The 14,935-nt window shown below is 37.4% G+C and overlaps 1 long non-coding RNA gene across 9 annotated transcripts in view; it reads left to right on the top strand.

The window, feature by feature from the left end:
* The first annotated feature begins 154 nt into the window (after positions 1-154).
* The window catches only part of LOC138835017 (uncharacterized), a 50,842-nt gene continuing 36,061 nt past the window's right edge, over positions 155-14,935 (top strand). For 5 of the 9 annotated variants that reach the window (XR_011374349.1, XR_011374344.1, XR_011374350.1 and 2 more), the window contains exons 1-2: positions 4,668-4,841; positions 14,614-14,815. This is a non-coding gene — a long non-coding RNA (uncharacterized lncRNA). Of the gene's footprint in view, positions 338-4,667; positions 4,842-6,363; positions 6,419-14,613; positions 14,816-14,935 lie in introns of those variants that run through there. The other 4 variants (XR_011374345.1, XR_011374348.1, XR_011374352.1 and 1 more) reach the window with 4 other exon arrangements.

Here is a 14,935-nt window from a genome sequence, read left to right as displayed (position 1 = left end):
GAACACTCAGTGTCTGTATATCTCAGACTGTCTTATTTGAAAATTGATGATAATAATCATAGTACCAGCCTCATGAGGTTATTGTTAGGATTTAATTGAGTAAAACTATGTCTAGAAAATCATTTCTTAATAATGTTCATGTGTTAGAATTTATTATCTATTGTAAGGGGTTCCTGTGGGTACAAGAAGATCAACATTAATTTGACCTAGGGGAGCAAAGAAGACCTCTAAAGAGATAATGATCTTTGAACATAAATTTGATCAACAGATCATTTCCTAAGGGATGCAATGAAGGGAAGGCAATCCAAGAAGAGAGAAAGCTGATGAAATGGTTCAGGTATGAAAAAATTAAGAAGTGTATTATGTGTGGAGCTCTGGATAAATTGTGGAAATGGGGTGAGGATGGAGAAGTTAGGGCAAATGATGTAGCTGAAGAGGGTGGGACAAAGGGAAACTGGGAAGGATTTTCAGGTTAAACCAGTGATTTGTAGTTTAGTTCTGGAGAAGCAGGATGCTAGTGACATTATTTAGGTAGGGAAATAACCATGATGAGGTTTGTAAGGTTCCTCTGGTTACAGTGTGAAAGATCGATTGCATTGAGCTTGAATGTTGGCAGGGAGTCACATTTAAGAAGTTATTTCATTTACTCATGGAGATAAATTAATGTGAGTTCTATACAGTGGGTCATTAATATCACCTATGCTTTCTTTCCTTTGTTGTTGTGATAATTGCAATTCTCATACATTGCTTTTGTTCCACGTAGTCATTAGTCATTAGTTGACTTGAAAACCTTTATGCAAGCAAAGGATTTTAAAGTGTTGAAATGTATTTGACATGGTACTGAAGCTTTAATTGTGGCTATGATTCAAATCACCCCAGAATTAAGTCCATCCTTTGCTTTACTTGTCCCACCATTAGTAGTATCCCCGGGTGAGTGACCTCTTGGCATTTTTCTGCATGTGTTGGTTGGATTTAGACAGATTTCATTAAACATTTCGTTTTACTTGGCTTGCTTCAGGGTAAAGTCCAAAAGAACTCTCGATATTTGTTCCTTCCCTCTCTTCAGCTAACCTATGATTATTTTCTCAAATGGATCCTTTCACACATAGAGTCATTTAAAGAATTTTACCATCTTTTGATTCTATCAGTCTATCAAAAACTTTGTACAAGCTCTAAACAAGTCTGGAATTTGAAGTCACATGTCCTGTCAAAACATTTTTTTTATTTATAAACTCATTCTTCTTTGCTGTGTACTTCTGAAAAAATAGCATTAGCTCTCTATGGTTTTGGAAATTCCTTTTCTTTCAGAACAGCTAGGAAAAAACTACAAATAATAAAACAAAATAATCTGTAACAGACTGTTTTTTTTTAATAAAAGGGGGGGAAAACCCTCATTTCAGAGAGGTAAGGTTGGTCAAGCATTTTAGGTAATGAGAAAGGGAATTTTTCTTAGCCAAACAGAAATGAGGGTTTTAGTGCTTTTAAGGGACTTCCAGAAAGTATTGGTGACTCCTCTTTGTTTTGATGTCTTTTCTGAGTCTCTCTGAATATGTTAGAAAGATCCAAGTAATTAAAGATCTTCAGTGTCTCAGATGATAAGGATTATCACTAAACTTTCTTTTTCCCACCTATATTGCCAACTTCTTTTAGAAAAGAAATAGTATGTGCATCTAACCTTTAGAGGGTCTTAAAGGAAGAGGAGGGATTTCTTCACAAATCTGGACAAATTTAAAATATGAAATACAAAGCTCTATGGAATAGTACTGGGATAAATGTATAACTAAAGAAAAGAAGTAAAAATTTCCCCACGTTTCTGTAGGTCAGTGAAATGTTAATAAATGTTGAGGGTAGCCTGTGGAAAGTTAATATGGTTAGGTGAGTTAAGGAATGTTCTACCCATCTTAAACAGAAAGCTAATGAGGATTATAGACAAAGAGGATTATAGATACCCAAAAGGAATAGATTTTCTGCTTATTTGACCACACAATGTTTTTCATGGGGTAGGTCAGAGGACCAGAACTCCTCATTTGGAGCACTAAGAAAATGTTTGGGTACATAAAACTAACATGTTTTAACATTAGAAGTTAAGAGTTTTCAGGCATAAATTCTAGTTGAAATCAAATACAGTGGGATACTGCAAAGCCATTGAAATTCAGGTTATTTTTAAGACATAAAAAATGAATATTCTTGGGCTGGGAAGGTGGCTCAGTGGTAGAGCACTTGCCTTGCATGCATGAGGCCCTGGGTTCGATTCCTCAGCACTACATAAGCAAAAAGAAAAAAGCCAGAAGTGGCGCTGTGGCTCAAGTGGTAGAGTGCTAGCCTTGAGCTGAAGAGCTGAGGGACAGTGCCCAGGCCTAGAGTTCAGGCCCCATGACCAGATTCCCCCCACCAAAAAAAAATGAATAATCTTGGGGGACTTACTGGCTCTGAATTGCTGTGGATGGCTTTAGGATATATTGTACTCTGACTCTTCCCATCACACTTTAACTAGACCTTACTTGCTTGGCACAGAGCATGAAGACTTTATGCTGGTTGTTGAGTATTTATCAATGACTTCTAGAATCTTACCAAAAATCATATGTGTCTTCTGAAATTGCACATGACATTGTAATCATTAATATGATTTACATGATGAAGTGAATAATAGAACTAATTTTATTTCTATATATGTTGACATACTCTGCTAATTCATAGATTAATTCCAAAGAAGGTGTACATAGTTTTGTTAGATTAACAATATGTGACTAAATTTAGAATTTCAAAGGCTAATAGTCTTAATATTAAGATCCATAGCAGTTGAAAGCTACTTATTATTGTATTTTTAAAATAGTATTTTTAGACATATATAATGGACTTTTAGAAAAGGCAAAAACCACAGAAAACCAATGTTTTCTAACACACAACACACACACACACACACACACACACACACACACACACACACACACACACACACACACACATGAATGTTTTACCTATTTATGCAAATCTAACTCCGTAAGTTTAAATAGTGACTTACTTATATTTTTAATGCTGGATTACGGAATTTGAATTTCAAGAAATTTGAACAGGATGAAATGACTAAATTTTGTAGAGGTAAATGTTATATTCTCTATTTAGAACTGTTAACTATCTCACTCACTGTGGAGCAGAATAATTTTACTTAGCACCAAGTATCAAAAATATCCTGGGCTTACCCATACAGTAAATGTGCACTCAAGTTACAAAAATGAGTCTAATAGGTGAAAGGGATGGCATCAGTTTCAACCCAACAATAGCTTTTAGTGAAGAAGTATAAGGTTGTCTCAGAATATTCAGAGGAATGAAATCAAGATAGGAAGAAATTTCCTATTGTGCTATAGGAAACGAAGCTAAAATTTTATGTTTTCTGAAACTCTAGGAAAACAAAGTTATAGAACACGATATCTGCTTCAAATGGCAAGATTCAATCAGTAGATAGAAGCTCTCAGGGAATGGATTATATAGCTCTTTCAAAATAGTGACACTAGAACATTGAGGAAGTAATTAGGTTGGCAAAAGATTAGAGATTTCCCTGATATTATTGCTTCCATAGTGTGTAGTTCAATTTTAGGAAAATGTATTGAACATCTATAACATCTCTTCTAAATTTATGATTATAGGCTCGTAAACGTAGAATTAGGTGCATTAACTAATAGTTTTAATTAGGTGACAATCAAAGGACAAGGGAAAATTTTGGAAGGAACTTGGAAATAGTACTGAGGAGAAATGAAAAAAAATATTATTAAAATGAGTTTTAAGAGTTTTCTTGAGCATAGTCTGACTTTGCTGTGGAATTTTCTTGAGAGCTATTTGCCTACTTTATGGATATCCACCAATGTGCAGCCATGGGTAAGGTTTTGAGGATAGATGTGTTTGAAATGGGATACATGAAGAAAAGTCTAACTACAGGACTATTAACACCATCTCTTATTTGTATACGCATCCTATGTGCCTTCTATATGTAACACCTAGGATATTATAGTAGTGAAATAATTCAGTGAGACTGTAAGAATTTGTTGTATGCCAGAAAAGTTCTACACTGAAATTGGCTTTGTCTTCTAGAGTAGTGTAGACAATAGTTTTCACTCATAATTTCTTTTGGGGGGGAGGAGAGGGTCCGGTCATGGGACCTGAACTCTGGGCCTGGACGCTGTCCCTCAACTCTTCAGTTCAAGGCTACTGCTCTACCACTTGAGCCACAGTGCCTCTTCCGGCTTTTTTCTTTTTGCTTATGTGGTGCTGAGGAATCGAACACAGGGCCTCATGAATGCAAGGCAAGTGCTCTACCACTGAGCCACCTTCCCAGCCCCTTCACTCATAATTTCTTTGAGGTTGATTTTAATTCAAGTTTCATTAGTCATTCTAAAAGGAAGGATATTCTTTCTTCAATTGAGATACGTCACAGTGCTCTAATTTACTTGGTTTTTTATTAACTTGTGAAGAAAGAGGGCAAACAAATGTTTCAATATTAGTTTCAATAGTTAAAAATTATTAAACTGGTTGCATAATTTACATTCATTAATAGCAAATGCTTTTATTGCAAGCCATGCATTTTCTAATTAGGAATCTGAGGTTAATATGTTACTTAGGACTTAGGTAGGGATTTTAAATTTTATTAACTGCTTAATTCATCCTATTCTCTGGCTACAGTTGCCTTTCAAAGGTTTAGAACCAGAAGCTGTGACTGTTTTCTATGGAGGGACACTAGTCACTCACCTACTTAGAACGTCGAATAGAACTGTTTTCTATTGTGGTTGGAACAGTGTTGGCCTTTGATGCTGACATTACTGTGACCTTTGGAAATCATGTTAAGTGAGGTAAGGCAGGAACAAAAAAGCAAATGTGCATAATCTCACTCGTGGTAGGACTTAAATGTTCAGAAATTGAGAATAGAACAGTGATTTTATAAGAAATAGAAGTTAGGAATGGGAATGGAGAGATGGAAAAATATTGCTCCGTATGTAGAGATTAATAATTCAGTAGAAGTAACTTGTAGTGTTCATGGTAGACTGACTACGGAAATATATACTACATGTTTCCAAAAGAGCAATGAGAGGAGTTTGATTGCTTTAACAGAAAGAAAGTATAACTATTTGAGGATATAGGGTTACTCTCATTGTTGGCATACAGAAAAGCCACGGAATTTTGAGGGTTAATTTATATACCTTGCCATTTTGCCAAAGTTTCAGATCAGCTCGAATAACTTGAGGGTGGAGTCTAGGGGATTCTTTAAATACAAAATCATGTCATCTACTAAGAGGAAGAGTTTTTCTATTTAGATCCCCTTAAAGTTTGCATCTTGTTTTATTTTTCTAGCTAGGTATTCTAATATTATACTGAAGAGGAATGGAGAGAGTGGACAATCTGTCTCCTTCCTGAAATTTGAGGAAATGGCTTTACTTTTGCCATTATGTATAATACTAGTTATAGTATAAGTTATAATGTAAGTTTGTCATACACAGCTTTTCTTATATTGAGGAATGTTCATTCCATGGATTCCTAGTTTCTGCAGAGCTTTCTTAATAAAGTGGTGTTGGATCTTGTCAAATCTTTTTTCTGCATCTATTGAGATTACTATGTAATTCTTATCCTTGCTCCTGTTGATGTGATGTATTACATTTATTGTTTTGTGTATATTGAACCAACTTTGCATCCATGGAATGAATCCTGTTTGATCATAGTGTATGATTTTTTTGATGAATTGTTGAAGTTGATTGGCCAGGATTTTGTAGTTTTGCATTAATGGTCATCTGAGAAATGGGTCTTGAGTTCTGTTTCTTTGATGATCCCCTGTCTGTTTTGAGAATGAGGGTTGTGCAGGCTTCCTAGAATGAGATTAGTAGTGAACTTTCATTTGTATTGAAGAGTTGGAGTAGTATCAATTGAGTTCTGCTTCAAAGGCCTTGTAGAATTCAGCTGTGAATGCATCTAGTCCTGGACTTTTCTCTTACTCTCCAGTTTTGAATTTATTTATTTTTAACATCCTGCAGCATGGAGAGCTGCTGCTGCCATGCCGCAGAGGGTGGGGCCACCTCTGGCTCTGTTTACTCTGTGAAGAAAGTTGCCCTGCCTTGGATGGTCCTTTCCCCATCTGGAAAGGTCAAATTTCCCCAGTATGGAGCTGAGTGCCAGTGGTTGGGTTGCTTTGCACTGTTGAATGGCTCAGCAGTGTCTAATTCTAAGGCCTGAGGTATCTACTGGCTTCCCTGGCTCCGTCTTTGCCAATATGAAAGATGACATTCTTCTGGGATGATAGGGGAAGAGCTACCTTCCAAACTCTGTTTTGTGAGAAGGAATGGGAATGCCTTTTTGGGTACTTACCTTCCCTTGGTTTTTCAGGCTATCTGTGATCTGCGTCCATCTGTGGTCAGCAGGATGAAGATTTTTGCTCCTGGTAAATTCACACTGGTAGTGAATAGAAGCTGCTTGCACTCTGTTTCTGTCACCTTTTCCTCAGGCTCGGTCTACTGTTATGTTGGCAGCCACAGCCACTGCCACCTCGGTCACTGGTGTATGCTCAAATCTGCCTCCTTAAACAGGCTGCCTGAAATTTTCCTCTCTGGCCAAACTCTCTGTACTATGATGGCTCACTTGGGTGACTCTCCAGCCTTGGATTTTTCACTGGAACACTAAAACTGGTTTCTTCATGATATCTCAGTTAGCTCCTAGGTGCGCCTCTGCAATCTTTGAAGTCCAAATTTTTTTTAATTTTTTAATTGTGAAAATAATGTACAGAGGGGTTACAATTACATGGGTAAGATAGTGAGTACATTTCTTATCAATCATTGTAGCCTCCTCCTTTGTTTACCTTTCCCATCCATACCCATCCTCTCTCTCCCCCCAATTCTCCCACCCCCAAGTTGTAAAGTTCGTTTTCTACATGACAACTTGTACTTCTCATTGTTGCAACAGGTCCAGCTGTATCCTTATTTAAACAACTTGTTTTTCCCCTTCCCCTCCACAAACTATACCGACATCAAATACAGTGAAAACAGGGTTTATACTGTGGGGGAGGGACATACAAAGCAACAAAGAAATAATCTTATATATGCATTAGAAACAAATGGATAAAAGAAAAAAACATTAAAATACATATCTAAGGGTTCATTTTCCTCACATCATATTATCTGACCTTTTCTGCTTCACTCATACATATACTAGATATTACAAATAAGGGAAACCATGGGACCTATGCTTTTTTGGGCTTGGCTTACTTCACTTAATATAAGTTTTTTCCAAGTCTTTCCATTTCCTAACAAATGGGGCAATGCCATTCTTTCTGATGGAGGCATAGAATTCCATTGTGTATATATACCACATTTTCTTGATCCATTTCTCTGCTGAGGGGCATCTGGGTTGGTTCCATATCTTAGCTATGGTAAATAATGTTGCAATAAACATAGTTGTGCTGGTAGCTTTAGTGTGGTCTTGTTTGTGAGCATTTGGGTAAATGCCCAAATGTGGGATTGCTGGGTCATAGGGGAGCTCTATGTGAAGTCTTTTGAGGAACCTCCATACTGCTTTTCAAAGTGGTTGAACAAGCTTATACTCCCACCAACAATGCAGTATGGTTCGCTTCTGTCCACATCCCCTCCAGCATCTGTTGTTGTTAGAGTTCTTGATTTTTGCCATTTTAACTGGAGTGAGGAGAAAACCAGCAAGACCACAAAAAAGGCCAAGACACTGCACCCAAACTGAGAATTCAAGAACCATAGGAAGAACCCAGTTTTTGCAGCCCCCAAGAAGGTGCATAACATGGCAGGAACTCCCAAATACCTCTCCGTCCTATCTATCAACATTAACGGACTTAACGATGCAATTAAGTGACATAGACTGTCTAGTTGGATTAAAAAACAAGATCCTTCTATCTGCTGCCTTCAGGAGTCACATCTTGCCCATAAAAACAAACACATTTTCAATGTTAAAGGCTGGAGAAAAATCTACCAAGCAAACGGCCCCCATAAACAGGCGGGAGTTGCAATCCTAATATCAGATAAAATAGACTTTAAATTAAAATTTGTGAGAAGAGATAAAGCAGGTTGCCACATACTAATTAAGGGATCTCTCCTTCAGGAGGATATTACAATTTTAAATATCTATATGCCAAACAACGGAGCACCCAAATTTATCCAAGAAACACTACTTTCCCTCAAATCCCACATAGATCCAAAGACATTAATTGTTGGGGATTTTAACACACCACTCTCCTCACTAGATAGATCAACTTGGCAAACACTCAACAGAGAAACCACAGATCTAAACAACTGCATAGATCAACTAGATTTAACAGACATCTAACAAATATTTCACCCAACCGCATCAGAATACACGTTTTTCTCAGCAGCACATGGAACGTTTTCTAAAATAGACCACATTTTAGGCTACAAAGCAAACTTGTCTAAATTCAGAAACATTGAAGTTATACCTTGCATTCTCTCAGACCACAAGGGAATAAAATTAGAACTCAACACCAAAAGCCACCAAAGAAAGTCCGGTAACACATGGATGTTGAACAACACACTGCTGAATCACGAGTGGGTCATGGAAGAGATTAGAAAGGAAATTCACAGGTTAATGCTATTCAACAAAAATGAGCACACAAATTACCGGCTCTTCTGGGACACAGGAAAGGCAGTACTCAGAGGCAAGTTTATAGCTCTGAGTTCCTACATCAACAAATTGGAGAGATCTGAAACCAACAATTTAATGAGACATCTGAACCTCCTTGAAAAAGAGCAGCAAGATAATCCCCAATCCAGTAGACAGAAAGAAATAATTAAAATTAAATTAGAATTAAATGAATTAGAATCCAAAAAAAACTATAGAAAGAATCAACAAAACAAAGAGTTGGTTCTTCAAAAAAATTAACAAAATTGAAGTCTAAACATTTTTTTGATTAAAAAGCAACTTCAGGAGAAGATATAGATGTATGTATATATGTATATGTATATATGTGTGTATACATGTATATATGTATATATACACACATGCTTATGTATATATGCACATATACACACATTTATGCATACATGTATATATGTATATAACATATATACATGTATGTATAACATATATACATGTATATAACACATGCAACATATATAAAACATATAACATATATGTAGATATACATACATAATATATAACATGTATATACATGCATATGTTGTATATGTATACATGTGTATGTATATGTATGTATATATATATATGGAAGTGGTGCTGTAGCTCAAGTGGTAGAGTGCTAGCCTTGAGCTGAAGAGCTGAGGGACATTGCCCAGGCCCAGAGTTCAAACCCCACGACCGACCAAAAAAAAAAGAAAGAAAGTAAAAATGACTTGTACATTTACAGGACACTCACAGTCTGCAGTTTATGTTTATATATCTCGAAATCCCCTTCTGAGAATATAGTGAAAGAACCAAAATATGGGAATTTAGTTTTCTTCTTTCTTCTGTTAGATAATATAGTATCTTTCAAGTCTCTTACAGTTCAGAATACTCTGAATAATTGAGACAACATCTAAAGATAAAAATTACTAGAATGAAAGCAACTGGTTTTTCAATGTGTGTGCGTGTAAGTGTGTGTACTTGTGCACATAGTGGTGTGTATCATGCATTAAGCATGTTAGAAAGTACAGACATAGCTGGTGCTTGGACAGCAAGTCTTCTGACCTCTGAAATAACAGTGTTGCTGTGTTCGTTCACCTGTCAAACTTCCTTCTGTTTGGTTTAAGAATAAGCACCTTGCTAGATTTGTTTAGGTCTTTCCATGTCACCTAGCTGTTTCATTTGTATCACTGGCTAAATGTCACGCTGAGCTGCTGAAACCTGCCTGTGTTGCATTATATTCTGTACCCTTTCATTCCATATACCTAGTTTTTAAGTGGTTAGTAAATTTCAGGTACTACTGATTCATTCTGTGCAGCCAGAGGTGAAAAGTTTAAACTCTGGAATCTTTGTGAAATAGATGGTCATTCAAAAGGCAGTTTTAAATCTTTTATGCAAAGCTAAAAGATTAAGCCATTACTAGAATAGCATAAAATTGATAAAGGACCTCCCCAAACTGTAGTAAATAGCTTTTTCACTGTTTTATGATATAGGCGACTCTGAGTTCCTGTGTGTAGCCTGTGCTGACCTGGTAGATAGGTAAACATTTATTACTGGGTTTTTTTCAGTTCCAATTAGGATGAAGAGACATTGATCTGTTAAGTTTATCTTAACCTGTCAAGTCTCCAGCTGACAAAGATATATCTTGATGGAAACTCTTTCCTCTGTTTATCTGAAGTTCTCACTTTGCATATTCTATAAACCAATACAGTCAACCCTATGTCACTTAGTTCCTGTTTCTTCTCTTAATCTTCCTTCCCATCATCATTTAGTTACATGCTTTTTAATTCCTAGTTTACAGATTAACATTTTGCAGAATATTATTTCTTTCTGGGAATCTTTGGATCCTTGAAAATGAACAAATCTCTGTTTCGCAAATAATCTTGTATTTTTTAGAGCATATATCACAATGGGAAATTGTCTACTATTTTTCTTTTTATAGTTTAAAATGTTTTGTTTTTAGTATCTTAACTCATTTATGAATAATGTAAATGTAATGAAATGAACATGTAATCCAAAGTGGTGTAAAGCTTTCACCGGGTTTCATCAAGTTTCAACCAGTTATGAAATACACACACACACACACACACACACACACACACAAAGACACAGACACAGACACACACACAGACACACACACACACACAAACACACACACACATACTGTGGTACTGCAGAGTCTTGTGTGTTAGGCAATGACTACCACTGAGCTATGGCACCACCTTAACATCAACTCTTTATTTATTTATATTATTATTATTAACTTTATTCTTCAAGATAAACTATCCCAGGTCCACAAGTACATTTGAATCTTAACCCAGATTCCTCATAACAATCCTCCCCTTTTTACTTTATTGTGAAAATACTGTACAGAGGGGTTACAATTACGTGGGCAAGATAATAAGTATATTTCTTATCAAGCATTGTAGCCTTCTCATCCTCATCCTGACCGCCACCCAATCCTCCTCCCCCCCACCAAAGTTGTAAAGTTTGTTTTCGACATAATGACTTGTACATCTCATTGTTGCAATGGGTCCACCTGTATCCCTATTTAAATGATTTGTTTTTATCCCTTCCCCTCCACAAATTATACCGACATCAAATACAGTGAAAGTAGGGGTTATAAAATGGGGGAGGGACATAAAAAGCAACAAAGAAATAATCTTATAAATTTGTTAGAAACAATCGCATGAAAGAAAAAAAAGCATTTGAATACATATCTTAGGGTTCATTTCCCTAACATCAACTTGTCTGACCTTTTCTGCTTGACTCAAGACATACACTGGTTATTGTAATAAGGGAAACCTTGGGACCTATGTTTCTTTGGGCCTGGCTTACTTCACTTAATATAATTTTTTCCAAGTCTTTCCATTTCCTAACAAATGGAACAATGTCATTCCTTCTGATGGAGGCACAAAATTCCATTGTGTTTATATACTACATTTTCTTGATCCATTCATCTACTGAGGGGCATCTGGGTTCGTTCCATATCTTAGCTATGGTAAATAATGCATAATAAACATAGTCATGCTGGTAGCTTTAGTGTTTGTGAACAATTGGGTAAATGCCCAAAAGTGGCATTGCTGGGTTATAGGGGAGCTCTATGTGCAGTCTATTGAGGAACCTCCATATTACTTTCCAAAGTGGTTGAACAAGTTTACACTCCCACCAACATTGTAGTAAGGTGCCCTTTTGTCCACATCCCCTCCAGCATCTGTTGTTATTAGAATTCTTGAATATAGTCATTCTAACTGGGGTGAGGTGGTATCTCAATGTTGTTTTGATTTGCATTTCTTTTATGGCTAGGGAGGTTGAGCATTTCTTCATGTGTCTTTCCACTTCAGAGAATTTTCTCTTTAAATCTTTAGCCCACTTATTTATTGGACAGTTGTTTCTTTGAAGATTTTTTGTTGGGGGACAATCTCCCTTTTTAAAATCTTTTACTTGAAAAAAATCTGTGAAATGTTGGTAGAATTTGCAACATTCTAATATAGGCTGATAATAGTTTTGATTATAAACAAAATGGGGTGATTATAATTTTGTACTATATTGTAATATGCTGTATATAATATGGTTATGTCAGTGTGTTTTACAAAGCCAAAATTAAGGTATTAACAGAAGTAGTGAAGTAGTATAATGAACCACATTTCTCAGCTAACATGAAGACTTAACTATCTTTTGGGACTTAACTCTTGGCTAACCTTCTTCTCTACCCTATCACTTCCCTTCACCTGGCTTCTGCCATGTAACAAATTACCCAAATCCTAGCAGTTTAAAACAACTATTTGCGCCGGGCGCCGGTGGCTCACGCCTGTAATCCTAGCTACTCAGGAGGCTGAGATCTGAGGATCGCGGTTCAAAGCCAGCCCGGGCAGGAGAGACTGTGAGACTCCTATCTCCAATAAACCACCAGAAAACCGGAAGTGGCACTGTAGCTCAAGTGGTAGAGCGCTCGCCTTGAGCTGAAGAGCTGAGGGACAGCGTCCAGGCCCAGAGTTCAAGCCCCACGACCGACAAAAAAAAAAAAAAACTATTTGCTCATAATTTTATGAATCAGAAATTCAAGACAGGTATTATTTAATACTTTAGTGAGTTTCTAGACAATGGCTATCAGATATTTTCTGGGCTACATCATCTGAAAGCTTTGTCAGCATAGATGTACATAATGGAGCGTTTGAGGTTCTGGGTCACTAATGCTGGCTGATACACACTGTGATGACTGAAAGCCCTATGTGTAATCATCTAAAGACTTATTTACTCACAGTGCAGTATCTGTGCTGAACTAGACAGAGATCATTCTTTTATCTAAACTATTACCATAGGGGCCCTCCAGCTGAGGTGGGGAACAACTAATGCCTTTGTTTGCTGTTCATTTTAGTACAAGGTCTCAATTATTTCTAGTTTCTCAGCTTTTTGTGCACCTGGGACTATAGGAACACCCCTACCATGTTAGGCTCAATCCAGTTTTTTGGTGTGTGTGTGTGTGTGTTTATGTGTTTGTGTGTGTGTGTGTGTGTGTGTGTGTGTGTGTGTGTGTGTCTGTGTGGGTATGTTGGTCTTAGAGATTAATCTCAGACCTTGGGCACTGTCCCTCAACTATTTTGGTCAGGACTAGTGCTCTACCACTTGAATCACAGCTCTACATCCAGCCATTTGGTGGTTAATTGGAGATCAGGTTCTTACAGACAGGGCTGGTTTAGAATCTTGATCCTTAGATTTCAGTCTCCTAAGTAGCTAAGATTACAAGTTTGAGCTACTGGTGCCTGGTTCCCTTTGGCATGTTTGTGTGGGGCATTAGTGGAAGGGGGTGTAGAGTGGGGTGAGGCAAGGGAGTAGGAGGGCAAGGATGGTAAGGGGAAACAAATGAGGCGGCAACAATGCTTGATAAGAAACGTACTCATTACCTTTACCTTGCTCATGTAATTGTAACCCCTCTGTACAGTATTTTCACAAAAAAAAAAAAACTTATTAATAGCCGGGTGCTGGTGGCTCACACCTGTAATCCTAGCTACTCAGGAGGCTGAGATCTGAGGATCGCGGTTCAAAGCCAGCCCGGGCAAGAGGGACCGTGAGACTCCTATCTCCAATAAACCACCAGAAAACCAGAAGTGGCTCTGTAGCTCAAGTGGTAGAGTGCTCGCCTTGAGCTGAAGAGCTGAGGGACAGCGCCCAGGCCCAGAGTTCAAGCCCCACGACTGACAAAAAAAAATTAATAAAAGAATTCTTTTTAATCATTCTATAATATGATCTTATGTTCATTGTAGCCAATCCCCATTTGCACACAGGCAAATAGACAGCTGTCTATTGGTTCCTCCATAGTACAGCATTTATACAGGATTGTTCTTCATGGCTGTAAGCACATTCCACTGATGAGAAAACAGTCTTCACCTTATTTCTTTTTTTTTTTTTAATTTAATTTAATTTTATTTGTGAACATACTATACAGAGGGGTTACAATTACATGGGCAGGATAATGCGCACATTTCTTACCAAGCATTGCAGCCTCCTCCTTTGTTTACCCTTCACATCCCTTCCCAGCCTCCCCCTCCCCCCATTCCCAATTCTTCCCCTCCCCTCCCCCCGCCCCTGCACCGACATTGTAAAGCTCATTTTCGACATGACAACTTGTACTTCTCATTGTTGCAACAGGTCCACCTGTATCCTTAAACGACTTGTTTTTCCCCATCTCCTTCACAAGTTATACTGACATCAAATATAGTGAAAGCAGGGGTTATACTGTGGGGGAGGGACATACAAAGCAACAAAGAAATAATATTATAAATGCGTTAGAAACACATGCATGAAAGAAAAAAAAACATTAAAATACATATCTAAGGGTTCATTTTCCTAACATCACTTTATCTGATCTTTTCTGCTTGACTCATACATATATTATATATTGCAAATAAGGGAAACCATGGGACTTCACATTATTTCTTAACACACTTTTCCTCTGACCTATTTTGTCCTCTCTCCTTAAAGGAAACTGGCAGTCCTTTTTCTGGCAAAAGTCGTGCCCTTGCTCCTGCCTCATGGCTTCTCTATCGACTGGGGAATAGGCAAAACTGAGTTCACCTTAGAGAAGCCTGGATAGTGAAGCACAACAAGGAAAGGATTTCTTACTTATGTTTTGTGTTGGATTTTGTGTAGCTGTCCTCCAGCTATGCAAGTATCATGAGAAAAGGTATTTCTTTTTTTGTTACTGAAGTTTTATTATGTTTTGAATATAATTGCTGTAAAAGATGCAGGCGGCATGGTCCTTCCTCCTTCAAATACTGCCTGCTCAGCCTCCACACATTCCCTG

This window comes from Dipodomys merriami, unplaced genomic scaffold (genome assembly GCF_024711535.1).
Source record: "Dipodomys merriami isolate MVZ:Mamm:240054 unplaced genomic scaffold, mDipMer1.0.p SCAF_222, whole genome shotgun sequence".
In the NCBI taxonomy this organism is placed as follows: domain Eukaryota; kingdom Metazoa; phylum Chordata; class Mammalia; order Rodentia; family Heteromyidae; genus Dipodomys; species Dipodomys merriami.
The sequence above is the reverse complement of the archived record's forward strand: the minus strand, read 5'-3'. Positions and strand labels throughout refer to the sequence as shown.